This window comes from Panulirus ornatus, chromosome 3, assembly GCF_036320965.1.
Source record: "Panulirus ornatus isolate Po-2019 chromosome 3, ASM3632096v1, whole genome shotgun sequence".
NCBI classification, from domain to species: domain Eukaryota; kingdom Metazoa; phylum Arthropoda; class Malacostraca; order Decapoda; family Palinuridae; genus Panulirus; species Panulirus ornatus.
Genome location: NC_092226.1, coordinates 43,646,240 through 43,673,796, shown reverse-complemented (window position 1 = coordinate 43,673,796; position 27,557 = coordinate 43,646,240). Strand labels below are relative to the sequence as shown.

Here is a 27,557-nt window from a genome sequence, read left to right as displayed (position 1 = left end):
AACAATTCTATAATAAGACTTCAGATCCACGCAATTAATGGCCATCATACGGGTCGAAGTCACTGTCCAAATAGTAAGGCATGTTAACCATCCCTATAACGAGGCGTACTAAGAAGACACCGAAGAGCGTTAACGAGAACCACTTGTTGGAACTACCACCATTCATGGTCTTGTGTCGTACTCCAGACCCCCTCCCCCCCGAATGGTAAACAAGAAGCATCAAAGACCAGCAACCTATAGGTAATGAAACAGATAAACACTGTAAACATAAAATAGAAAAATATTCAGAATGATATCCAAGAAGGAAAAGTCAGAGAGGATAACAAGACATACCATCAAGAACCAAAACAGACGGCCCGGTCTTGGTAAACAACACAGTTTCTGCCAAAGAACGAATTAAAGAAAAAGAAGTCACGAGGAAGATCAACAGAAGACACCAGCCAACAATAGCAGAAAAAGGGGAAGAGGAAAGAAGCGACCCACAAAGCACCAATGAAGACCGACACAAAAAACTACTGGCAAGCAATAAGCAACGGCTGACGGAGCAGCAGCAGCAGCAGTGGGCCGCCTACACTCTGAGAGCCAGCCGCTTGGACCGGACCAGTCAACGTTGCCAACACGACCTCCGATACCAACATCGCCTCCAGCCATCTCTCTCTCTGCTTCTCATTTCTCACCAAGTCCATCAATTTTTGAGACAAAATGACAGACATTTGTTTTAATGAACACCAAAGTGGATATCGATCAACTACATGATGGATCGCAAACAGCAAGATTTAATAATGGAGGGGGGATATGGTTACGTTTTTAATGACGATGTGGCAACTCTCCGGCTAACGAGTTCCTTGAAGTGGTACGTGGCTTGGCTTACAAACTCAACAGCGTAAAAATAATCCCAGGATGAAATATCTACGCACGAAAGTGAGGGGAAAAACTGAAATCACAGGGAATCATCAACGATGAAAATAAGAAAACATTAAATATTGGAATACCTACAGAAATAGGAGTTAAAATACAAATCTCCCAACGAAAATGACGCATTAGCAGACGACTTCTGGGAACAGCTTGACTGGGTGAGGGGTTTCCAGCACCCACTGCCCGGCTAGCGCTCGAGGCTTCCTTGAAAGACTTTCCTCTCAATGGATCTACAAGGGATCATGAATGAGTTGCATAATCACAGCAACATGATGACAATCCCGCGTGTGGAAGAATATAGGCGAAGTGAGAGTATTGGGAACACTGAACCAGCTGTACGTCGCAGCAGTGCAGGAGCTGTGGCTGCAGGGGAGGGGTAAACATCAGGTAGCCAGGTAAGGACTGGACGAAGCCGGTAGAGGCTAGATAAGACAGCCCTGGCTTGGCCTCAACCGTCTGACCAAGTCTGGCTATACATACACTGGAATGACCAGAATAGCCCGGTCTGGCCCACTATACAAGGGGCATGACTAAGAAGGCACGATCCTGCTGGGGGGGTACATAATGGCTCAACTGGTGCCGTGGGTAGAGCAGTGCGCCACTGCTTGGCCGTAAGTACAAGGACGGTGAGGGACAGGAGGGCATATGTGTGCCTGTGGCTAGGAGGAAGCGTGAGGGTACGGCCGTTCTGTCTCTCTAGTGAAGGAACTGGGTCTGTCAGGATGCGGATGTCTGAAATTAGCAGCGACATATCAAAGGCAGTGGAGTGCAACTGAAAAATTAAGTCCCTCCCAACGGTATTGTAGTATTACTGATGTGACTCTCTCTCTCTCTCTCTCTCTCTCTCTCTCTCTCTCTCTCTCTCTCTCTCTCTCTCTCTGCACTCGTCACAATCGTCTAAGGTGTCACTCGCTGTTGGCAGAGGGCCTCACCTGAGCAGTGCGGCGCCGGCTGGGGAGGTGACAGCACTGAAGGTGTGAGATATAGTGAAGGGAGATGATGATGATGATGATGACTTAACAATTAGAATGTAAATAAAGTTGCACTTGAATTGACAAAATCCTGTTGGCTATGGTGTCTGTGTCATGGTTACTAACTCTTTGAGCCACGACAGAACGACACCTGGGTATGACGAACCTGGCACTCAACCTCCTGACCTTTAAGGCCCAGACCAGAGACCAACCATACGAGTTACCAACATCACATCTACTCATCACTACACACGCAATGTACACTTGGGTAGCCACATCATTGTGCAAACATCGAGTCTTCAATATTGAACCCTTGCTGACCTTACAGTATCTCGCTCGACGGAGGCACTTCAATACCCGCCATCATTAATCCTATGCGTCGTACTCCAACAAACACTCGACGCAAACCTCCTCTCACGTGAGTGTCTCGTAATTAGAATATATATAGTTCATTAAGACACTGACCCCAACACAAACGCATCCTCCACACCGCACTAAAACCGAGGCAAAATTCTTTCAGTAAGACGTAACCTTCCCCAGGAGGGAATTATTCTATCAACAGGAACCAGCAAATGACAGGAATGTGAAATTCACTGCTGACCGAAGAACGTGTTTGTGTCTACGTCTTCTTAAACAGTGCCAGACGCCGTATGGAGCAGAATGTTAATGCAACTGCAAGGAGGAAAGGTGGAAAGTACAGAAGAGGAGAGAAAGAGGAGGGTGTAGAGACGGAAGGGAGGACGAAAAGAAAGAAGAAAAGGTTTGACTGAATACTATTATAAAGAGAGGAGAAACGTCAGGGAGGCGGAGAAAGGGAGAGAGAAGGCTGCAGGGAGATGGAAGGAGGGCACATGAAACGAGCAGGAGGGAAAGAAAGGAAGGAAGAAAAAGAAAGGATATAGGGCGAAAGAGGAAGGATACATATTACGAAAGGAAGGTATGGAGAGATAGAGAGCAAGGATACGGCTAACAAGAGGGAGAAACTGGGAAGAGAGAGGGTAGAGGGTGCTTGCCCACAGCAGGTGAGGGTGGCCAGGCGGCACAAGAGACGATGGCCATCCACTGGAAAGACATATAACCTGGAGACACGGGGGACATCGGTCCGTTGTTATGAACATTACCCACGACACGATATCAATTCCACCAAGTCTCTCTCTCTCTCTCTCTCTCTCTCTCTCTCTCTCTCTCTCTCTCTCTCTCTCTCTCTCTCTCTCTCTCTCTCTCTCTCTCTCTCAGTCTCTTGACAGAGTGGCCAGTCTTCTCTCATCCGTTGTGTCCAGTCTTATCAAGATGCTGCAGCAGAAACACACAACAACCGTAAACTCTCGTTCGTACATATCAGAGAAGGCGGTGGGTCTAAACTCCCTGACGACCAGCAGAACAAACTCCACTTCTGCGAAAAAATGCAAATGTCTTAAACGATTCATTGCCAAGATTCCGTGACTGATGATGAGGGCCCAGATCCCTGCAATCATCAGTCAGCGTCTGATTGTCGTCTGACGGAGAGATCATGCGCAAGACGCTCCGAATTCCTGGACTCATGTGAATCGAGAAAATATTTTCGTGCTTCACAAAAAAAGAAAAAGAAATGCTTACGTGAGCAAAATTAAAGACTAAGACGCCAGGATGATCTCATCTTTTATGAGATGATTACGACAGATGATGAGGATGGTAAAGAAAACCACAGGAAGATAATAATGCCAATCTAGTTTCTTCACGTGCCTCCTCCCCGGGTAAGCCCGGCATACGCCGCTCCCAACGCCACCTGCAACAAACACCTCGATGGAACAACGCAACAGCTCGACGCCGTGGTACACTACAGCACGGGACGTAGTGCTCACCTCCACGTGACCCTGTACACATAGCTCTTCACAATGTTGCAACACGACTGTGGAACAATGAACTACGCTATGTAACACTGAACACAACGCTCTGCCACAATAAACAACACTGAGGTACAGTGCACAGCTATGTACAACACTGAGGTACAGTGCACAGCTATGTACAACACTGAGGTACAGTGCACAGCTATGTACAATGCATAACTGAAGAACAGTCGACAACTTTACAGTGCAGTGCATAACTCTGTAGAACAGTGTATAACTATGAACACTGAACATCTCAGCAGAGCAGTGCACAACTAGAGGGAACTGTGCACGACTCTCCGAAACTCTATACGACTTAACCTAACTGTGTACGACCCTCCGGAAGTGCGCACGAGTCTAAGGAACTGTGCACGACCCTACAGAACAGTGCGTAACCCAATGAACAGTTCACAGGACCAGGTCTACTGAAGAAGGTAAACGTCTCAGTACAACATCATACAACTCTAAGAACGTCTCAGTACAACATTACACAACTCTAAGGAACTTAACATGATACTTTAAGCTTCTGAAAAATTCGTTTTGCTTTGATTTCTCGGCGGGAAGAACCAGTGTGGGTGAGAAGTGGAGCACACGAGGGTAGGGAGTGTACAAAGGCTCCCTGGAGGGAGGCTACAGTGACTGATTCATACAAGATCCGACGTAAGACAGACCGCCAGGGTGGTGGTGATGCGTCGTGTACTGCAGGGTAGGACGACATGCCTCGCTATGATGAGACATCGTCTGTACAGTCGCTCAAGTTATACAATTAATTTTCCTTTTTTTTGTGCTTCATATACGTGAAGCGGCAACCACGTTGGCGAGGCGAGGTAGGTGTCTTTAATAGCATACCCAATGACGTTTATCGATCTTGACGCTTCGTTGTAATGATGAGCGACAATGACGTTTATCTAAGCGTTCCCAGACTTTACGTCACAATGATGGACGGTTATGGCCATCAACATACCTCAGCCTTCCACGTGGAGACGCCCTGACATGACAGTAATACTCAACATTCTTCAGGACTCCACCAACCTTACCCTCGACCAAACGATTGTACACACACACACACACACACACACACACACACACACACACCACTCGTGTGTCTGCAGCGCCTGGCAATATCCTGCCCCCACAAGGTAGCACGTAGCGCGTAAAGTAAAAAGATTACACAACCTCCGGCCAGGATCACATTGTGGTTCAAGGTGACTCGAGCCGTAGAACTCACTATCCCTGGCCGTGTGGTATGACAAGACCTGTTTGTCACAACCTGCTCCTCCAAGGCTGCTGCCTCTCCTCCCTACCTAGCACACACCAACCATCTCCCTCAATGATGGAAATGGAGTTATCTAATATTACCATCATTATCAGTATCATCATTATGCTCATTATCATTACTATAACTACTATTACCATTATCATTACCATTATGAATACTAGTATCATCATTATTATTACTATTATCAATACTACTATCATCATCATTATCATTACTATAGTTACTCCTGGTGCTGTTGTTAGCATCCTGACATATCCAAACTGCACACAATGATATCTGAAGTTACTAACACTACGATGACAGACGTGGAGCCAGCTCTAGTACGTGGCCTGGCCACTGGAAGGTTAGCTACGTCAACCTGCTCCGTCAACGTTCAGGTGAGTCGTATGGGAGAACTCAAAGCAACTTACAACCCCACACTTACATAACAAACGATTCGTCATGATATATAACGTAACTTGTAACGTGATAAATCAAGATTTACAGTGTAGCTCCCATGCAGCAAGACACACGAACTTACGGTGTCGGCTGAGTCTTACACTCAAGGGACGAGCGAGTATCATTGTAATCCAGTGGTGGCATTATCTTCATGCTAGTGGATGGGGGAAATCACCGTCTTCACAGAATGGCTGGCTATGCCTCGTGCGTAAGAATTTATATCATCATATTCAGAATTAAATGATTACACTCTATCATAATCAAGCCCGTCCCCTGCTCCCCTGGGGGTTGATCAGGTGGGTAACAGCCACTGCTGCACCTTTCGTGAGGATAAATTTCACAGAACTGAAAGGGAGGGGAGGGCAAGAGAGGGGAGGGGGAGGAGGGTCCCCAACCCTTGACCTGCTGGCTGCCAGAGGTCAGGGTCGCTGGGTCAAGGGGGGAAGTTTCATAATTCGTCTTCCTCAAGGAAAATGAATAATCGTACTCAGGTGATCGGGTCATCATAATACAGGGGCCGAGTTCTTTTACCCGAAAGCTTGAGTCCTCTTACCCACTGGAATAAAGTTTTCTTACCCATGGACTTCTGTCTTCTTACCCAGAGACTCGATTCTTCTTACCCATGGAAACAAATCTTCTTACCCACGGACTTGAGAGGCGCCTTTCAGCATGGCGACAGTCCTTGAATTCCACGACATATTTCCCTCAGTACGACGACTTAACTCTTCGAGTACGAGGACTTATCCCACTGAGTACCATGACTACAGCCATCGTACACAAGGTGGTGAACTTGTCGTACTCAAGGCTAACGTTAAGCAAGACAACATGAACTTATTAAGGCCAGAAAATGTCGGGAAATCTACCCTCCAAAAAGTGGTCTGAAATTTCAGAAGTCACAACAACCGGAATAGAATATATAAAAGACGACTTCTTCCGGCCTTCACTGCACACGCTCATTCCCAATTCAAGCCGCGCGCCTCACTCTGACTGACCAAATTACACAAATTTTATGCGAAAGAAAAAAGTTCTGAACGAGGATGAATGCATTTCCTTGGAAGCAGAGGGTTGGTACAGCCATGCACTAGGCACACACAGACTTACCGAGCAGTTCCTGGGTTAAGATGAAGTACCTGGAAGAGGATACGGAGGGAGTGTTGCTGGTGTCACACACAGTCGTAAACACACTGCACGTCATGGCTGACGAACCTGGCTGATGTAAATGTGTGAGGTATGGTGAAGCACGACCGAGGCACCACTACATGTATTTCTATCGTTGTCTTCCCATGATTTCCTCTCCTGTCTATCGTATTGACAAAACAACTCTCGTTGGGGCTCCACTCCACACTAACTCAACCCTGAATGACATGATAAACATCTGGCAGACATTCCATTTCTGCTAGCTCATAAACTTTATGTATCGAAGTCATATTCTGAGAACATATTTCTATTGTGGCGATTCCTGACGTCTGCCAGCTGGATATGCTAATGTTGTGAAGGCGCTAGTGATCCTACATCCATGTAGACGAGGACAGACAGTGAACAGCCCGAGGTATGGCCTTTACACCAAACTGATTCAGAGTAGAAACAAATATCACGAGTCAAAAGGAACCAAATACTGTACTGATGTCACTGATATTGTTTCATCTATTCCAAAACCTCTACAAACCTTTACTCTCGCCTCCAGAAGACAGTAATCAGACATTCCACTAGCTGCCCCTGTCAGCAGATTTACATCTCAAAGTCTCTCTTTTGCCCGCCTATCAATTAAGATGTAAACCAATTATGCCAGCTGACCGTCTTCCCTACTCATATACGTATAATTGAGCATGTCCCTCATTTTAAACAAGGTAATCCCAATCCCTAGTTCTTTTCCACCACACAACTCCACAAGCTGTTTACCATTTCTGTTAATGACACTGAATACCCACTGTTCTTAAATTATAACATTAACTGCCACATTGCTCACCTATGCATTCAAATCACCCATCACGAATACCCGGTCTCGTGCATCAAAACTCCTGACACACTCACTCAGACGTTCCCAAAACACTTCCCACTCATGATCTCTCTTCTCATGACTAAGTGCATAAGCACTAACAATCACCCATCTTTCGCCATCCACTTTCATTTTTACCCGCACAAGTCTACAATTCATTTCTTACACTTTATCACATACTCCCACAACTCCTAGTGCTAACCCTACCTTAGGAACCACTAACCTTACCCTAAGACATTTCCAAACCATTATACCCCTTTACCCATGAGTGCTTTTTCCTCAGAGCCAGAACATCCAAGATTCATTCCTCAAGCATACCTGCCACCTATCTCTCCTCTCCTATGATGTTGATTACATCCATACACATTTACACACCCTTGCATAGGCCTTCAGGTGAAATGAGCACTACCTGCTTGGCTCCTTATATATTCCGCCTTTTAGAAATGGAAATACAAGAAGAAAAGGGTTTCCACCCCCAGCTCCCATCCTCTTGTCACCTTCTACGACACGCGGGGAATACGGAGGTAGTATTGTTATCCCCTGCCTCATATATATATATATATATATATATATATATATATATATATATATATATATATATATATATCATTTATTTTGCTTTGTCGCTGTCTCCCGCGCCTGCGAGGTAGCGCAAGGAAACAGACGAAAGAAATGGCCCAACCAACTCCCACACACATGCACACACACACACGTCCACACACGCAAACATACACACCCACACATCCCAACGTACACAAATATATACACACACAGACACACACATATACACACATGCACACAATTCACGCTATCTGCCCCTACTCACCCCCATTGCCACCCCGCCACACACGGAATAACATCCCCCTCCCCCCTCATGTGCGCGAGGCAGCGCCAGGAAAAGACAACAAAGGCCCCATTCGCTCACACTCAGTCTCCAGCTGTCATGCAATAATGCCCGAAACCACAGCTCCCTTTCCACATTCAGGCCCCACACAACTTTCCATGGTTTACCCCAGACGCTTCACATGCCCTCATTCAATCCATTGACAGCACTTCGACCCCGGTATACCACATCGATCCAATTCACTCTATTCCATGCCCGCCTTTCACCCTCCTGCATGTTCAGGCCCCGATCACACAAAATCTTTTTCACTCCATCTTTCCACCTCCAATTTGGTCTCCCTCTTCTCCTCGTTCCCTCCACCTCCGACACATATATCTTCTTGGTCCATCTTTCCTCACTCATTCTCTCCATGTGCCCAAACCATTTCAAAACACCCTCTTCTGCTCTCTCAACCACGCTCTTTTTATTTCCACACTTCTCTCTTACCCTTACATTACTTACTCGATCAAACCACCTCACACCACATATTATCCTCAAACATCTCATTTCCAGCACATCCACCCTCCTGCGCACAACTCTATCCATAGCCCACGCCTCGCAACCATACAACATTGTTGGAACCACTATTCCTTCAAACATACACATTTTTGCTTTCGGATATAATGTTCTCGACTTCCACACATTCTTCAAAGCTCCCAGGATTTTCGCACCCGCCCCCACCCTATGATTTACTTCCGCTCCCATCGTTCCATCCGCTGCCAGATCCACTCCCGGATATCTAAAACACTTTACTTCCTCCACTTTCTCTCCATTCAAACTTACCTCCCAATTGACTTGACCCTCAACCCTACTGTACCTAATAACCTTGCTCTTATTCACATTTACTCATAACTTTCTTCTTTCACACACTTTATCAAACTCAGTCACCAGCCTCTGCAGTTTCTCACATATATATATTATCATTATTATCATTTTTTTTGCTTTGTCGCTGTCTCCCGCGTTTGCAAGGTAGCGCAAGGAAACAGACGAAAGAAATGGCCCAACCCACCCACATACACATGTATATACAAACACGTCCACACATGCAAATATACATACCTATACATTTCAACGTATACATATATATACACACAGACATATACATATATACACATGTACATAATTCATACTGTCTGCCTTTATTCACTCCAATCACCACCCTGCCACACATGAAATAACAACCCCCTCCCCCCTTCATGTGCGCGAGGTAGCGCTAGGAAGACAACAAAGGCCCAAATCGTTCACACTCAGTCTCTAGCTGTCATGTAATAATGTACCGAAACCACAGCTCCCTTTCCACATCCAGGCCCCACAAAACTTTCCATGGTTTACCCCCAGACGCTTCACATGCCCTGGTTCAATCCATTGACAGCACGTCGACCCCGGTATACCACATCGTTCCAATTCACTCTATTCCTTGCACGCCTTTCACCCTCCTGCATGTTCAGGCCCCGATCACTCAAAATCTTTTTCACTCCATCTTTCCACCTCCAATTTGGTCTCCCACTTCTCCTCATTCCCTCCATCTCTGACACATATATCCTCTTTGTCAACCTTTCATCACTCAATCTCTCCATGTGACCAAACCATTTCAAAACACCCACTTCTGCTCTCTCAACCACACTCTTTTTATCACCACACATCGCTCTTACCCTATTATTACTTACTCGATCAAACCACCTCACACCACATATTGTCCTCAAATTGCCCACACTTCGCAACCATACAACATTTTTGGAACCACTATTCCTCCAAACATACCCATTTTTGTTTTCCGAGATAATGTTCTCGACTTCCACACATTCTTCAACGCTCCCAGAACGTTCGCCCCCTCCCCCACCCTATGATTCACTTTCGCTTCCAAGGTTCCATCCGCTGCCAAATCCACTCCCAGATATCTAAAACACTTCACTTCAAGTTTTTCTCCATTCAAACTTACCTCCCAATTGACTTGGCCCTCAACCCTACTGTACCTAATAACCTTGCTCTTTTTCACATTTACTCTCAACTTTCTTCTTTCACACACTTTACCAAACTCAGTCACCAGCTCCTGCAGTTTCTCAAATGAATCTGCCAACAGCGCTGTATCATCAGCGAACAACAACTGACTCAATTCCCAAGCTCTCTCATCCACAACAGACTGCATACTTGCCGCTCTTTCCAAAACCCTTGCATTCACCTCCCTAACAACCCCATCCATAGACAAATTAAACAACCATGGACACATCACACACCCCTGCCGCAAACCTACATTCACTGAGAACCAATCACTTTCCTCTCTTCCTACACGTACACATGCCTTATATCCTCGATAAAAACTTTTCACTGCTTCTAACAACTTTCCTCCCACACCATATATTCTTAATACCTTCCACAAGAGCATCTCTATCAACTCTATTATATGCCTTCTCCAGATCCATAAATGCTACATACAAATCCATTTGCTTTTAGCAGTATTTCTCACATACATTCTTCAAAGCAAACACCCGATCCACACATCCTCCACCACTTCTGAAACCACACTGCTCTTCCCCAGTCTGATGCTCTGTATATGCCTTCACCGTCTCAATCAATACCCTCCCGTATAATTTAACAGGAATACTAAACAAACTTATACCTCTGTAATTTGAGCACTCACCTTTGTCCCCTTTGCCTTTGTACAATGGCACTATGCACGCATTCCGCCAATCCTCAGGCACCTCACCTTGAATCATACATACATTAAATAACCTTACCAACCAGTCAACAATACAGTCACCCCCTTTTTTAATAAATTCCACTGCAATGCCATCCAAACCCGCTGCCTTGCCGGCTTTCATCTTCCGCAAAGCTTTTACTACCTCTTTTCTGTTTACCAAACCATCCTCCCAAACCCTCTCACTTTGCACACCACCTTGACCAAAACACCCTATATGCCACACTATCATCAAACACACTCAACAAACCTTCAAAATACTCACTCCATCTCCTTCTCACATCACCACTACTTGTTATCACCTCCCAATGAGCCCCCTTCACAGAAGTTCCCATTGATTCCCTTGTCTTACGCAGTTTATTTACCTCCTTCGAAAACATCTTTTTATTCTCCCTAAAATTTAATGATACTCTCTCACCCGAACTCTCATTTGCCCTCTTTTTTGCCTCTTGCACTTTTCTCTTGACCTCCTGCCTCTTTCTATTATACATCTACCAGTCATTTGCATTATTTCCTTGCAAAAATCGTCCAAATGCCTCTCTCTTCTTTTTCACTAATAATCTTACTTCTTCATCCCACCACTCACAACCCTTTCTACTCTGCCCACCTCCCACACTTCTCATGCCACAAGCATCTTTTGCGCAAGCCATTAATGCTTCCCTAAATACATCCCATTCCTCCCCCACTCCCCTTACGTCCTTTGTTTTCACCTTTTTCCATTCTGCACTCAGTCTCTCCTGGTACTTCCTCACACAAGTCTCCTTCCCAAGCTCAATTACTCTCACCACTCTCTTCACCCCAGCATTCTCTCTTCTTTTCTGAAAGCCTCTACAAATCTTCACCTTCGCCTCCAAAAGATAATGATCAGACATCCCTCCAGTTGCACCTCTCAGCATATTAACAAACAAAAGTCTCTCTTTCTCGCGCCTATCAATTAACACGTAATCCAATAAAGCTCTCTGGCCATCTGTCCTACTTACATACGTACACTCACGTATATCTCTCTTTTGAAACCAGGTATTCCCAATCACCAGTCCTTTTTCAGCACATGAATCTACAAGCTCTTCACCATTTCCATTTATATATATACATATTCTTTTCTTATCTACTTATCTATCATACTTTGTCGGTGTCTCCCACGTTAGCGAGGTAGCGCAAGGAAACAGACGAAAGAATGGCCCAAACCACCCACATACACATGTACATACATACACGTCCACACAAGCACATATACATACCTATACATCGCAACGGATACATATCTATACGCACAGACATATATATATATACACATGTACATAATTCATACTACCTGCCCTTATCCATTCCCGCGCCACCCCAACACATATGAAATGACAACCCCCTCCTTCCGCATGTGCGCGAGGTAGCGCTAGGAAAAGACAACAAAGGCCACATTCGTTCACACTCAGTCTCTAGCTGTCATGTATAATGCACCGAAACCACAGCTCCCTTTCCACATCCAGGCTCCACAGAACTTTCCATGGTTTGCCCCCAGACGCTTCATATGCCCTGGTTCAATCCATTAACAGCACGTCGACCCCCGTATACCACATCGTTCCAATTCACTCTATTCCTTGCACGCCTTTCACCCTTCTGCATGTTCAGGCCCCGATCACTCACAATCTTTTTCACTTCATCTTTCCACCTCTAATTTGGTCTCCCACTTCTACTCGTTCCCTTCACCTCTCACACAAATATCCTCTTTGTCAATCTTTCCTCACTCATTCTCTTCATGTGACCAAACCATTTCAAAACATCCTCTTCTGTTCTCTCAACCATACTCTTTTTATTACCACATATCTCTTTTATCCTTTCATTACTCACTCGATCAAACCACCTCACACCGCACATTGTCCTCAAACATCTAATTTCCAGCATATCCACTCTCCTCCGCACGACTCTATCTATAGCCCACGCCTCGCAACCATACAACATTGTTGGAACCACTATTCCTTCAAACATACCCATTTTTGCTTTCCGAGATAACGTTCTCGCCCTCCACACATTTTTCAACGCTACCAGAACTTTCGCCCCCTCCCCCACCCTATGATTCACTTCCGCTTCCATGGTTCCATCCGCTGCCAAATCCACTCCCAGATATCTAATACACTTCCTACCAATCGATTTGTCCCTCAACCCTACAGTACCTAATAACTTTGTTTTCAATCACATTTACTCTCAACGGTGATATGTTAGATATTGAACACTCACTTTTAGCACAACTGTAACTAGATCTAGTGATCAATATACCAACATTCATAACAATATATAATCTACAAATTCATTAACCATGTCAAAGAGATTTCTCAAAATCAAAGGAAAATGATAAAACTGACATATGGAACCAAAGCTTGAGTCCGTGACGTTCGCATGGGGCACAACATTACCGCCAGGGAACCGATAACAGGAAGAAAGTAAACAAGTAAAATACTTTACAGGTGGCCTAGTGGTCCCAGTGAGAGAATGCTCCTGCCGGAGAGCTACCACTTTGGTCAGGAACTAATGATTCTCTGTACGGTATGGAACAGATTTGTCTCTACTTATAAGCCCATGCACGCACATATATATATTTTTTTTTCTTTTTTTTTTTATACTTTGTCGCTGTCTCCCGCGTTTGCGAGGTAGCGCAAGGAAACAGACGAAAGAAATGGCCCAACCCTCCCCATACACATGTACATACACACGTCCACACACGCAAATATACATACCTACACAGCTTTCCATGGTTTACCCCGGACGCTTCACATGCCTTGATTCAATCCACTGACAGCACGTCAACCCCTGTATACCACATCGCTCCAACTCACTCTATTCCTTGCCCTCCTTTCACCCTCCTGCATGTTCAGGCCCCGATCACACAAAATCCTTTTCACTCCATCTTTCCACCTCCAATTTGGTCTCCCTCTTCTCCTCGTTCCCTCCACCTCCGACACATATATCCTCTTGGTCAATCTTTCCTCACTCATTCTCTCCATGTGCCCAAACCATTTCAAAACACCCTCTTCTGCTCTCTCAACCACGCTCTTTTTATTTCCACACATCTCTCTTACCCTTACGTTACTTACTCGATCAAACCACCTCACACCACACATTGTCCTCAAACATCTCATTTCCAGCACATCCATCCTCCTGCGCACAACTCTATCCATAGCCCACGCCTCGCAACCATACAACATTGTTGGAACTACTATTCCTTCAAACATACCCATTTTTGCTTTCCGGGATAATGTTCTCGACTTCCACACATTTTTCAAGGCTCCCAAGATTTTCGCCCCCTCCCCCACCCTATGATCCACTTCCGCTTCCATGGTTCCATCCGCTGACAGATCCACTCCCAGATATCTAAAACACTTCACTTCCTCCAGTTTTTCTCCATTCAAACTCACCTCCCAATTGACTTGACCCTCAACCCTACTGTACCTAATAACCTTGCTCTTATTCACATTTACTCTTAACTTTCTTCTTCCACACACTTTACCAAACTCCGTCACCAGCTTCTGCAGTTTCTCACATGAATCCGCCACCAGCGCTGTATCATCAGCGAACAACAACTGACTCACTTCCCAAGCTCTCTCATCCCCAACAGACCTCATACTTGCCCCTCTTTCCAAGACTCTTGCATTTACCTCCCTAACAACCCCATCCATAAACAAATTAAACAACCATGGAGACATCACACACCCCTGCCGCAAACCTACATTCACTGAGAACCAATCACTTTCCTCTCTTCCTACACGTACACATGCCTTGCATCCTCGATAAAAACTTTTCACTGCTTCTAACAACTTGCCTCCCACACCATATATTCTTAATACCTTCCACAGATCATCTCTATCAACTCTATCATATGCCTTCTCCAGATCCATAAATGCTACATACAAATCCATTTGCTTTTCTAAATATTTCTCACATACATTCTTCATATATATATATATATATATATATATATATATATATATATATATATATATATATATATATATATATATATATTTCCCATTTTTTTCAGAAAGTCAGGAGGTAAATAAAGTGCGTAAGACAAGGGAGCAAATGGGAACTTCAGTGAAGGGCGCTAATGGGGAGGTGATAACAAGTAGTGGTGATGTGAGAAGGAGATGGAGTGAGTATTTTGAAGGTTTGATGAATGTGTTTGATGGCAGATATAGGGTGTCTTGGTCGAGGTGGTGTGCAAAGTGAGAGGGTTGGGGAAAATGATTTGGTAAACAGAGAAGAGGTAGTAAAAGCTTTGCGGAAGATGAAAGCCGGCAAGACAGCAGGTTTGGATGGTATTGCAGTGGAATTTATTAAAAAAGGGGGTGACTGTATTGATGACTGGTTGGTAAGGTTATTTAATGTATGTATGACTCATGGTGAGGTGCCTGAGGATTGGTGGAATGCGTGCATAGTGTCATTGTACAAAGGCAAAGGGGATAAGAGTGAGTGCTCAAATTACAGAGGTATAAGTTTGTTGAGTATTCCTGGTAAATTATATGGGAGGGTATTGATTGAGAGGGTGAAGGCATGTACAGAGCATCAGATTAGGGAAGAGCAGTGTGGTTTCAGAAGTGGTAGAGGATGTGTGGATCAGGTGTTTGCTTTGAAGAATGTATGTGAGAAATACTTAGAAAAGCAAATGGATTTGTATGTAGCATTTATGGATCTGGAGAAGGCATATGATAGAGTTGATAGAGATGCTCTGTGGAAGGTATTAAGAATATATGGTGTGGGAGGCAAGTTGTTAGAAGCAGTGAAAAGTTTTTATCGAGGATGTAAGGCATGTGTACGTGTAGAAAGAGAGGAAAGTGATTGGTTCTCAGTGAATGTAGGTTTGCGGCAGGGGTGTGTGATGTCTCCATGGTTGTTTAATTTGTCTATGGATGGGGTTGTTAGGGAGGTGAATGCAAGAGTTTTGGAAAGAGGGGCAAGTACGAAGTCTGTTGGGGATGAGAGAGCTTGGGAAGTGAGTCAGTTGTTGTTCGCTGATGATACAGCGCTGGTGGCTGATTCATGTGAGAAACTGCAGAAGCTGGTGACTGAGTTTGGTAAAGTGTGTGAAAGAAGAAATTTAAGAGTAAATGTGAATAAGAGCAAGGTTATTAGATACAGTAGGGTTGAGGGTCAAGTCAATTGGGAGGTAAGTTTGAATGGAGAAAAACTGGAGGAAGTAAAGTGTTTTAGATATCTGGGAGTGGATTTGGCAGCGGATGGAACCATGGAAGCGGAAGTGAATCATAGGGTGGGGGAGGGGGCGAAAATCCTGGGAGCCTTGAAGAATGTGTGGAAGTCGAGAACATTATCTCCGAAAGCAAAAATGGATATGTTTGAAGGAATAGTGGTTCCAACAATGTTGTATGGTTGCGAGGCGTGGGCTATGGATAGATTTGTGCGCAGGAGGGTGGATGTGCTGGAAATGAGATGTTTGAGGACAATGTGTGGTGTGAGGTGGTTTGATCGAGTAAGTAATGTAAGGGTAAGAGAGATGTGTGGAAATAAAAAGAGCGTGGTTGAGAGAGCAGAAGAGGGTGTTTTGAAATGGTTTGGGCACATGGAGAGAATGAGTGAGGAAAGATTGACCAAGAGGATATATGTGTCGGAGGTGGAGGGAACGAGGAGAAGTGGGAGACCAAATTGGAGGTGGAAAGATGGAGTGAAAAAGATTTTGAGTGATCGGGGCCTGAACATGCAGGAGGGTGAAAGGCGGGCAAGGAATAGAGTGAATTGGATCGATGTGGTATACCGGGGTTGACGTGCTGTCAGTGCATTGAATCAGGGCATGTGAAGCGTCTGCGGTAAACCATGGAAAGTTGTGTGGGGCCTGGATGTGGAAAGGGAGCTGTGGTTTCGGGCATTATTGCATGACAGCTAGAGACTGAGTGTGAACGAATGAGAAATTTGTTGTCTTTTCCTAGCGCTACCTCGCACACATGAGGGGGGAGGGGGATGGTATTCCATGTGTGGCGAGGTGGCGATGGAAATGAATAAAGGCAGACAGTGTGAATTGTGTGCATGGGTATATATGTATGTGTCTGTGTGTGTATATATATGTGTACATTGAGATGTATAGGTATGTATATTTGCGTGTGTGGACGTGTGTGTATATACATGTGTATGGGGGTGGGTTGGGCCATTTCTTTCGTCTGTTTCCTTGCGCTACCTCGCAAACGCGGGAGACAGCGACAAAGCAAAATAAATAAATAAATAAATATATATATATATATATATATATATATATATATATATATATATATATATATATATATATATATATATATATAAACACACATACGCAGATATCACAAACATACACATGTACATACTCATACTTGCTTCCTTCCATCCATTCCTGTCGCTACCCCGCCACATAGGAAAACAGCATCGGTATCCCTTGCTTCAGCATGGCAGCGAGAAAAATACAGACAAAAAAAGACATATTCGTTCACCCTCAGTCTCTAGACGTTATGTGTAATGCACTAAGACCACAGCTCCCTATCCACATCCAAGCCCCACAGACCTTTCCAAGACCTGGTTCAGTCCATTGAAAGCACGTCGACCACGGTATACCACAATGTTCCAATTCACTCTATTCCTTATACGTCTCTCACCCTCCTGTATGTTCACGCCCCGATCGCTCAAAATCTTTTTCACTTCATCCTTCCACCTCCAATTTGGTTTCCAGCTTCTCCTTCTTCCCTCCATCTATACCACATATATCCTCTTTGTCAATCTTTCTTCACTCATTCTCTCCGTGTGACCAAACCGTTTCAACACACCCTCTTCTGCTATCTCAACCAAACTCTTTTCATTTCTACACATCTCTCTTACCCTTACATTACCTACTCGATCAAACCACCTCTCACCACATACTGTCCTCAAACATTTCATATCCAGCACATCGACTCTCCTCCGTAAAATCCTATCTATGGCCCATGCCTTGCAACCATATAACATTGTTGGAACTACTATTCCTTAAAACATACCCATTTTTGCTCTTCAAGGTAACGTTCTCTCCTTCCACACATTCTTCATCGCTCCCAGAACCTTCGCCCCCTCCAATTTTTCTCCATACAAACTTACATCCCAATTAACTTGTCCCTCTACCCTACTGAACCTAATAACCTTACTCTTATTCACATTTGCTCTCAACTTTTTCCTTTCACACACTTTTCCAAACTCAGTCATCAACCACTGCAGTTTCTCACACGAATCAGCAACTAGAGCTGTATCGTCGGCGAACAGCTGACTCACTTCCCAGAGCCCTCCCATCCACAACAGACTGCATACGCGCCCCTCTCTCCAAAACTCTTGTATTTACCTCCCTGACCACCCCATCCATAAACAAATTAAACAATCATGGGGACATCACACACCCCTGCCACAAAACAAAATTCACTGGGAACCAGTCACTCTCCACTCTTCCTACTAGTACACATACCTTACATCTTGGTAAAAAATTTTCACTGCCTCTAGCAACTTACCTCCCACACCATATACTCTTAAAACCTTCTACAAAGCATCTCTATCAGCCCTATTATTTGCCTTTCCCAGATTCATAAATGCTAAATATTTCTCACATACACTTTTCAAAGCATACATCTGATCCACACATCCTCTACCACCTCGAAAACCACACTGCTCTTCCCCAATCTGATGTTCTGTACATGCCTTCACCCTCTCAATCAATGCCCTCCCATATAATTTCCCAGGAATACTCAACAAACTTATGCCTCTGTAGTTTGAACACTCACCTTTACCCCCTTTGTCTTTACATAATGGCACTATGAATGCATTCCGCCATTTCTCTGGCACTTCACCATGGTCCATACATACACTGAATATTCTTATCAACCAATCAACAACACAATCACCTCCTTTTTTAATAAAATCCGCTGCAGTACCATCCAAACCTGCCGCCTTGCCGGATTTCATCTTCCGCAAAGCTTTCACTACCTCTTCTCTCTTCACCAAATCATTCTCCTTGACCCTATCACTTCGTACACCACCCAGACCAAAACACCCTATGTCTACCACTTTATCATCAAACACATTCAACAAACCTTCAAAATACTCACTCCATCTCCTTCTCACTCCAACACCATCTGTTATCACTTCCCCATTTGACCCCTTCACCGACATTCCCATTCGTTCTTTTTTCTCTTTTCTCCCTAACATTTAATAGGACTCTCACCCAAACTCTCATTGGCCCTCTTTTTTAACTCTTGCACCTTTCTCTTGACCTCTCGCTGCTTTCTTTTATACATCTCCCAGTCATTTGCACTACTTCCCTTCAAATATCGTCCAAACGACTCTCTTTTCTCTTTCTCTAACAATCTTACTTCTTCGTCCCACCACTCACTAACCTTTCTAATCTGCTCACCTTCCACCTTTCTCATACCACATGCATCTTTTGCACAAGCCATCACTGCTTCCCTAAATACATCCCATTCCTCACCCACTCCCCTCACTTCATTTGCTCCCACCTTTTGCCATTCTAAACTCAATCTCTCCTGATACTTCCTCACACAGATCTCTTTTCCAAGCTCACCTACTCTCATCACTCTCTTCTCCCCAACATTCCTTCTTCTTTTCTGAAAGCCTCTACAAATCTTCGCCTTCGCCTCCACAAGATGGTGGACACTGGTTGTAAAGGAAATATCTCTACATGTTAGTAAATGTCAAAGATTTCCAAGAGAGTACACAAAGTATATCTACAGACAAACAGAAGAATAACTACGACAGTATTGCTTCAATCTTCCATATGATAATAAAAATAATGTTGATGATAATAATAATAATAATAATAATAATAATAATAATAATAATAATAATAACCAATTATCATTATTATTATTGTTATTATTATTATTATTATTATTATTATTATTATTATTATTATTATTATTATTATCATTATCATTATTATTATTATTATTATTATTATTATTATTAATTATTATTATTATCATTACTATTATCATTATCATTATCATTATCATTATTACTAATGCCCGCCTTTCGTACCTAAACTTGGCAGGATTAGTATCAGACAAAGGAGTCTTCGAGGAAGGAATCCTTGCTTGGTCTCCCAAGTAATAATGACAGAAAATGAAATTTCTTGTGGCGAATCTCGCATTACAAAACACAGATCCTCTGGCAATTCTATGTTACAAAGCAGATATTCAAGTTAACAAGAAAGAAGAAAAACTGCTTTTTGCTTCTTTTTTAATACGTAAGCTTTAAGTAATATGATGCAGGTGGATATAATTAACTGAATTATTTGAGTTGAAGATACCTCGCTGAACAAGTGCTGCCTCATTAATGTTGGACAACTTTACCAACGATTCCTCGGAAAACGATTAATGTCGACGAAGCCCACATTCATCACAAACTTCGGCAACTCTACTGAGAGAGACTTTCCTTAACAACGGCACTAAGGAAGAATCTTTCCTGACAACTGTACTGGGAAAGACTTTCCCTGACACACGTACTGAGGGAGATTTTCCCTGACACCTTATACGATCATACTGGCCAGCTCCCGCCTTAACCTCTTAACAACCTTACAAAACAACCGTACGACCTTTGGCTGTTGCGGCCTTATATTGTGATCTGGCCCTTGAGGGTCAGTTCAAGGGCCAAGCCATCATATGCCAAGGGTTCTAGCGTTCTGTTCAAGGGTTCCTAACAACGAAGAACGAACGCGAAGACCAACAAGTGTTCCACAAGGTACAACACTTTCCACAGGACAGTCCGTGGTCCACCATGACCTCCGTGCAACATGGCCAGACTCACCCGCCACCCCTCCCTCCAAGCTACATTTTCAACAACCAACACACAAACAGAACGTGTGGTTGATACGGAGTTTATGAGATGGGAAGAACGGGCGGGTCGGGGGCTGGGAGGGTGTGCTTGCTGGGAGACGGATGTATGACATGGGGAGGCTGGCCGCTCTGGTGAGAGGGACACGTGTGCTGTGGGACGTGGGAAGAAGTGTGGCTAGTGGGACACGTGCTGTGGGACATGGGAAAGTTTTCTGGCCGGTAGGGCACGTGCTGTGGGACATGGGAAGGTGTGTGACTGGTGGGGCACATGCTGTGGGACATGGGAAAGGTTTTTGGCTTGGCTGGTGGGACACGTGCTGTGGGACATGTATTCAAAGTCAGGAGAAAGTACATACGTACGAGTACATGCGACATTTTGCCAGAAGGCAGGGCTAACGCGTGACGCCTACCGCAGGTAAATCTACAGGTTATACAAATAAGTTCGTGCGAGTTAGGTGTTGGCAGGTGTTGTGTGTGCTGGAGCGTGAGTCTGTGGACGTTATGCCAGCAACCCACGCGTGAGTGAGGCAAAAAGCAAAGACAGCAACATGGGTTAAGGAGTGGAACTTGAGAACCACTGAAGTCTGTATGAGAGAGAGAGAGAGAGAGAGAGAGAGAGAGAGATAATAATCCACCAGACTGGGGAGGCGTGCCAACTTACCGTCTCTTCACGTGAAGCGCGTCTCGGGAGGGAGTGCTGAGCCGGGGGCGGAGGCGTCACCTGTGGGAGGAGGAAGATTAATGATGATATTTCACCGCGCAAGTTGTGTCGGGCAGGTGATCAAGTCACACGTAAACGCAAACATAAACCTGGAAATCTAAAGATGATTATATTATTGGCAATGATGGAAATGCCACGGGAACTGATGGAGTGACGCCAGTTAACCTATCTCCTGCAGATGGGCATACATGTGAGAGGTGGTGTTATGACTCACCTGGGTAAACGTCATCCAGAGAGAGAGAGAGAGAGAGAGAGAGAGAGAGAGAGAGAGAGAGAGAGAGAGAGAGAGAGAGAGAGAGAGAGAGAGAGAGAGACTCACTATTAGTACGCAGGATACAGGGGAAAAATGGAGAGACAATTGCAAACGTAGAGCCCATTGTAAGAGACCATTCTTACCGTACAGACCAGTACAGAGACTAGTATAGAGACGACCATCGGCCATGTAGATTGCTAGAGACCATTATTAGTGTAGAGACCAGAGCCCACTATTAGTATAGAGACCAGTATTAATGTAGAGACCACTGTTAATGCAGAGACCATTGCTGGAGACGACTGCTGCTTCACTGATGCGACATCATGAGAGCAAGTAAGACAGAAGATAAGACCATAATCTGTATCACATGAATGAGACAGCACGGCATCAGCTGGAGTTGGTGGAGGTACACCGTCATCATGCCCCCAACCCACGTGCACCATGTAGTAGAGTGCTGACCTGCACACTACCCTCCACCTGCGCCTGACCTGAAGGTTTCCTGATCCGCCTCCTGCACCACCATGGCCTAGTTACACCTCGGGCAGGAGGTCAGTCCCTGGCCAAGCCAGCCAAGCGTCATATGGGGCCACTGTGCGCCCGCGGACGGCCTTCACGCCTGGGTGAGCCGGGTACCCGTAACATATTACTACGTCCATCACCGATAAGTGAGGCAAGAGATGGTTTACAGTGATCCACAGGAAGTTATCATATTATTCTGGCATCAAACGAAACGGCTTGTGTGCCCCACCACTAGCTGGACCACGCAATACTAGGCAAGCTGCTGCGTCACATGATTACTATGTGGCCATCAACAACAGAGGGTGGGCCGTTTCGTTACCTGCTTTCCCTACACGTTGAAGCTTTGAAACTCTCTCCCTCTCATGTTTTTCCAGTAACTGTGACCTGATACATTTTAAAAGATAAGTTTTCCACCTCAAAAAATTGTAAATAGTTTCCACTGTGGCAGAAGGGACGGGGTTGGGCCTGGGGTAAGCTGTCACATGGGAAGTACCTGTGAGACCTGTGGTAATACACGTGGAAATCTATGACGAAGTTTTCTGCTGAAGGACAGAAACAGCATCCCGACTCCCTGAGGGTGTGGCTGGAAAAAAGGACATGAAAGCAGAGGGCTCCTCCCCCATGCACCGAATGGAAACTACCGACATAGAAAGTCTTATAAAGAGAATGAAAAACGTATTGTTATCTAATTTATACCGTCCAACTCTCTGGGGAAAAGGATTTCAGCCACACCTCTGTAAGGGAAGAGAAGTTGAAATACGTGCATAAAGAAAGATGACGATGAAATACGGTGCTTTTTATATTGTTACATGTTGTCCCAAGCTGAGGGTTAAAACAGGTTAAGGACACATACATACATACACACACACACACACACACCATGGCATACAGACACACAAACACCCTACACAACACGACCAGCGGAATATGTTCATGATACTCCCCAGGAGGCCCGTTATCTCCCTACACTCCTCTCCCCACTACACCTTCTTACACCCCTCTCCTCTCTACACCTTCCTACACCCCTATCCTCGCTACACCTCCCTACACTCCTTTGGCCGTTACACCTCCACACACACCTCTCCCCGCTACATATTCCTACACCTCTTTCCCTGCCACACCTTCCTACACCCTTCGCCCCACGACACCTGACTGCTACAACTCTAGTTATATGGTCGGTGGTATAAGAAGGATCCGCTGTCTCTTGCCTAAGCAGCAGTTGAGAGAGAGAGAGAGAGAGAGAGCGGTGGGCTGGCCACTGGAGGTAAGTGGCCCTAACTCAACCGGCCAGGCTTCAGGGAAGGCTTGCCGGGCCTCCCTCCCACACCACTCACCACCCAAACTTGTCAAAGGCCTGACCTACTTCCTGAAGTCATGAAAATAAAAACTTTCAAGTTATTTTCGGCTTAAAAAAAAATCTTTCAACAGTTTCAAGATGTATCCAGTAGGTGTGAGTAGACCGGGATACACACAATGGCTCTGGTAACATACATATGTATGTAGTTAAAGAACACACTGGAAAATATGACTAAGAATTACATATTCTATCCATTCTGTACCAACCTAACCAGGAGGTGGTCCCATGGTGAGGGGAACGGGAGCGAACACGGGAGTTCTCACCCCAGCATTCCTGCACATGGCTACGCAAAACACAGTGGAATACAAATGAATTCAAACAGCAACAGACCACTGAGTCCTGACGATGCAGTTTGTGACACTGGAATACATCAGAGACTCATGAATTACTGTGGCAGGAAGGAAAAGAAAATATAGATTTCTGAAGAGAGAAAAGTCAGTGAAGTTTTCATATAACTTAAGGAAGCGTAAATATTATCGTAATGCGCGTGGCCGAAGGCCGGCACACAGGCGAGAGCGTTCGTTCCTCTGAACTGAGACAGTGAGAGCCGGACTTAGCGCCTCGCTCACGGATGGTTAACCAGCCCGAGGCAGGAGCACCCCTCCCTGCTACTGGCTTCCCTGCCTCAGTCAGTGACACACACACACACACACACACGACGTCGCCCAGGCCACCCACCATACCCAGGCTGGTGGCACTCAACTGGTGCGGCCGCTAACGAAGCGTTCCAACACAGATGCCCATCTGATGCTGAGTGTAGCGTTGTGCACTCCTGCCTGCACTCAACCTCTCCACACACACGCACCCAACCACGACTGCTCGGTCATAATGACATGTGACAACACAAACAGACACACACATTATATATATATATATATATATATATATATATATATATATATATATATATATATATATATATATATATATATATATATATATCATACTTAACCGCCGTCTCCTGCGTTAGCGAGGTAGAGCAAGGAAACAGGCGAGGAATGGCCCAACCCAACCACATACACATGCATATAAATAAACGCCCACATACGCACATATATATACATATATATTTCATCGTATATATACATACACTTTCACCGTATACCTGCATATACATACACATACATATACATATATACACATGTACATATTCATACATGCTGCCTTCATCCTTTCCCGTCACCACCCCGCCACACACGAAAAAGCATCCACCCCCTCCCACCTCAAGCGAGGTAGCTCTAGGAACAGTCAAAAAAGGCCACATTCGTTCACACTCACTCTCTAGCTGTCATGTGTAATGCACCGAAACCACAGCACCTTATGTATTCATGTCTGATCATTATCTTGTGGAGGCGAAGGTGAAGATTTGTAAAGGTTTTCAGAAAAGAAGAATGTTGGGGTATAAAGAGTGGTGAGAGTAAGTGAGCTTGGGGAAGGAGACTAGTGTGAGGAAGTACCAGAAGAGAATGAGTACAAAATGGAAAAAGGTGAGAACAAAGGACGTAAGGGGAGTGAGGGAGGAATGGGATGTAGTTAGGGAAGCAGTGATGGCTCGCGCAAAAGATGCTTGTGGCATGAGAAGCGTGGGTGGTGGGCAGATTAGAAAGGGTAGTGAGGGGTGGGATGATGACATAAGATCATTAGTGAAAGAGAAGAGAGAGGCATTTCGACGATTTTTGCAGGGAAATAATGCAAATGAGTGGGAGATGTATAAAAGAAAGAGGCAGGAGATCAAGAGAAAGGTGCAAGAGGCGAAAAAGAGGGCAAATGAGAGTTGGGGCGAGTCAGTATCATTAAATTCTAGGGAGAATAAAAAGATGTTTTGGAACGAGAAAGTAAAGTGCGTAAGACAGAGGAACAAATGGGAACATCAATGAAGGGATCTAATGGGGAGGTGATAACAAGTAGTGGTGATGTGAGAAGGAGATGGAGTGAGTATTTGAAGGTTTGTTGAATGTGTTAGATGATACAGCGGCAGATATAGGGTGTTTTGGTCGAGGTGGTGTGCAAAGTGAGAGTGTTAGGGAGAATGATCTGGTAAACAGAGAAAAGGTAGTAAAAGCTTTGAGGAAGATGAAAGCCGGCAAAGCAGCGGGTGTGGATGGTATTGCAGTGGAATTTATCAAAAAAGGGATGACTGTGTTTGGCTGGTTGGTAAGGTTATCTAATGTATGTATGACTCATGGTGAAGTGCCTGAGGATTGGCGGAATGCTTGCATAGTGCCATTGTACAAAGGTAAAGGGGATAAAAGTGAGTGCTCAAATTACAGAGGTATAAGTTTGTTGAGTATTCCTGGGAAATTATATGGGAGGGTATTGATTGAGAGGGTGAAGGCATGTACGGAGCATCAAATTGGGGAAGAGCAGTGTGGTTTCAGAAGTGGTAGAGGATATGTGGGTCAGATCTTTGCTTTGAAAAATGTATGTGGGAAATACTTACAAAAGCAAAGTAAATGGATTTGTGTGTAGCATGTATGGATCTGGAAAAGGCATACGACAGAATTGATAGAGATGCTCTGTGGAAGGTATTAAGAATATAGAGTGTGGGAGGCAAGTTGTTACAAGCAGTGAAAAGCATTTATCGAGGATGTTAGGCATATGTACGAGTAGAAAGAGAGGAGAGTGATTGGTTCTCAATGAATGTCGGTTTGCGATAGGGATGCTTGATGTCTCCATGGTTGTGTAGTTTGTTTATGGATGGGGTTGTTAGGGAGGTAAATACAAGAGTTCTGGAGAGAGGGGCAAGTATTCAATCTGTTGTGGATGAGAGAGCGAGGGAAGTCAGTCAGTTCTTGTTTGCTGATGATATAGCTCTGGTGGCTGATTCGAGTGAGAAACTGCAGAAACTGGTGAATCAGTTTGGTAAAGTGTGTTAAAGAAGAAAGGTGAGAGTAAAACCAAATAAGAGCAAGATTTTTAGGTACAGTAGGGTTGAGGGACAAGTTAACTGGGAGGTACGTTTGAATGGAGAAAAAAACTGGAGGAAGTGAAGTGGTTCAGATATCTGGGAGTGGATTAGGCAGCGGATGGAACCATGGAAGGGGAAGTGAGTCATAGGGTGGGGGAGGAGGCGGAAGTTCTGGGAGCGTTAACAAATGTGTGGAAGGCGAGAACGTTATCTCGGAAAGCAAAAATGTGTATGTTTCAAGGAATAATGGTTCCAACAACGTTATATGGTTGCGAGGCGTGGGCGGAGGAGGGTGGATGTGTTGGAAATGAGATGTTTGAGGACATTTGGTGTGAGGTGGTTTGATCGAGTAAGTAATGACAGGGTAATAAAGATGTGTGGTAATGAAAAGAGTGTGGTTGAGAGAGCAGAAGAGGGTGTTTTGAAATGGTTTGGTCACATGGAGAGAATGAGTGAGGAGAGAATGACCAAGAGGATATATGTGTCAGAGGTGGAGGGAACGAGGAGAAGTGGGAGACCAAATTGGAGGAGGAAAGATGGAGTGAAAAAGATTTTGAGTGATCGGGGCCTGAACATGCAGGAGGGTGAAAGGCGTGCAAGGAATAGAGTGAATTGGAAGGATGTGGTATACCGGGTCGACGTGCTGTTAATGGATTGAACCAGGGCATGTGAAGCGTCTGGGGTAAACCATGGAAAGTTCTGTGGGGCCTGGATGTGGAAAGGCAGCTGTGGTTTCAGTGCAATATACATGACAGCTAGAGACTGAGTGCGAACGATGTGGCCTTTGTTGTCTTTTCCTAGTGCCACACATGAAATAACCCCCTCCCCCCTCATGTGCGCGAGGTAGCGCTAGGAAAGGACAACAAAGGCCACATTCGTTCACACTCTGTCTCTAGCTGTCACGTAATAATGCACTGAAAA

General features: G+C 44.7%; 1 long non-coding RNA gene across 1 annotated transcript in view; it reads right to left on the bottom strand.

The window, feature by feature from the left end:
* The window catches only part of LOC139759816 (uncharacterized), a 622,851-nt gene that overhangs the window by 256,967 nt on the left and 338,327 nt on the right, over positions 1 to 27,557 (bottom strand). The window contains exon 2 of the long non-coding RNA XR_011715155.1: positions 21,540 to 21,599. This is a non-coding gene — a long non-coding RNA (uncharacterized lncRNA). The remainder of the gene's footprint in view (positions 1 to 21,539; positions 21,600 to 27,557) is intronic.